Genomic DNA, 2,060 nt, shown 5'->3' on the forward strand with positions numbered 1-2,060 from the left:
CTCCATACGGATGGATTTTTGGAATCACTTGATTATGAATCATTTGATACTTGCGAACCATGCCTCATGGGCAAGATGACTAAAACTCTGTTCTCCGGAACAATGGAGCGATCAACTGACTTACTGGAAATAATACATACCGATGTATGCGGTCCGATGAGTGTTGAGGCTCGCGGCGGGTATCGTTATTTTCTGACCTTCACGGATGATTTGAGCAGATATGGGTATATCTACTTGATGAAACACAAGTCTAAAACATTTGAAAAGTTTAAAAAAATTCAGAGTGAAGTGGAGAATCATCGTAACAAGAAAATAAAGTTTCTAAGATCAGATCGCGGAGGCGAATATTTGAGTTATGAGTTTGGTCTTAATTTAAAACAATGTGGAATAGTTTCACAACTCACGCCACCTGGAACACCACATCGTAATGGTGTGTCCAAACGTCGTAACCGTATTTTATTAGATATAGTGCGATCTATGATGTCTCTTACCGATTTACCACTATTGTTTTGGGGTTATGCATTAGATACAACTGCATTCACGTTAAATAGGGCGCCGTCTAAATCTGTTGAGATGACACCGTATGAACTATGGTTTGGCAAGAAACCTAAGCTGTCGTTTCTTAAAGTTTGGGGTTGTGATGCTTATTGAAAAAGCTTCAGCCTGATAAGCTCGAACCCAAATCGGAGAAGTGCGTCTTGATAACCCACAAGTATAGGGGATCACAACAGTTTTCGAGGGTAGAGTATTCAACCCAAATTTATTGATTCGACACAAGGGGAGCCAAAGAATATTCTCAAGTATTATCAGTTGAGTTGTCAATTCAACCACACCTGGAAAACTTAATATCTGCAGCAAACTATATAGTAGAAAAGTGGTATGGAAGTAACGGTAACAGTGGCAAAAGTAACGGTAGCAGTTTTGTAGTAATTGTAGCAGTGGTAACGGTAAAGTATGTAAGCAAAGATCAATATGTGAAAAGCTCGTAGGCATTGGATCAATGATGGATAATTATGTCGGATGCGATTCCTCATGCAACAGTTATAACATAGGGTGACACAAAACTAGCTCCAGTTCATCAATGTAATGTAGGCATGTATTCCGAATATAGTCATACGTGCTTATGGAAAAGAACTTGCATGACATCTTTTGTCCTACCCTCCCGTGGCAGCGGGGTCCTATTGGAAACTAAGGGATATTAGGGCCTCCTTTTAATAGAGTACCGGACCAAAGCATTAACACTTAGTGAATACATGAACTCCTCAAACTACGGTCATCACCGGGAGTGGTCCCGATTATTGTCACTTCGGGGTTACCGGATCATAACACATAGTAGGTGACTATTGACTTGCAAGATAGGATCAAGAACTCACATATATTCATGAAAACATAATAGGTTTAGATCTGAAATCATGGCACTCGGGCCCTAGTGACAAGCATTAAGCATAGCAAAGTCATAGCAACATCAATCTCAGAACATAATGGATACTAGGGATCAAACCCTAACAAAACTAACTCGATTACATCATAAATCTCATCCAACCCATCACCGTCCAGCAAGCCTACGATGGAATTACTCACCCACGGCGGTGAGCATCATGAAATTGGTGATGGAGGAAGGTTGATGATGACGACGGCGACGGATTCCCCTCTCCGGAGCCCCGAACGGACTGCAGATCAGCCCTCCCGAGAGAGATTAGGGCTTGGCGGCGGCTCCATATCGTAAAATGCGATGAATCCTTCTCTATGATTTTTTCTCCCCGAACGGGAATATATAGAGTTGGAGTTGAGGTCGGTGGAGCTCCAGGGGGCCCACGAGACAGGGGGCGCGCCCAGGGGGTAGGCGCGCCCCCACCCTCGTGGACCGGGTGTGGGCCCCCTGGTCTTGATTCTTTCGCCAGTATTTTTTATATATTCCAAAAATATTCTTCGTGAAGTTTTAGGTCATTCCGAGAACTTTTATTTCTGCACAAAAATAACACCATGGCAATTCTGCTAAAAACAACGTGAGTCCGGGTTAGTTCCTTTCAAATCATGCAAGTTAGAGTCCAAAACAAGGG

The sequence above is a fragment of the Triticum aestivum genome, chromosome 2D, assembly GCF_018294505.1.
Source record: "Triticum aestivum cultivar Chinese Spring chromosome 2D, IWGSC CS RefSeq v2.1, whole genome shotgun sequence".
NCBI lineage: Eukaryota > Viridiplantae > Streptophyta > Magnoliopsida > Poales > Poaceae > Triticum > Triticum aestivum.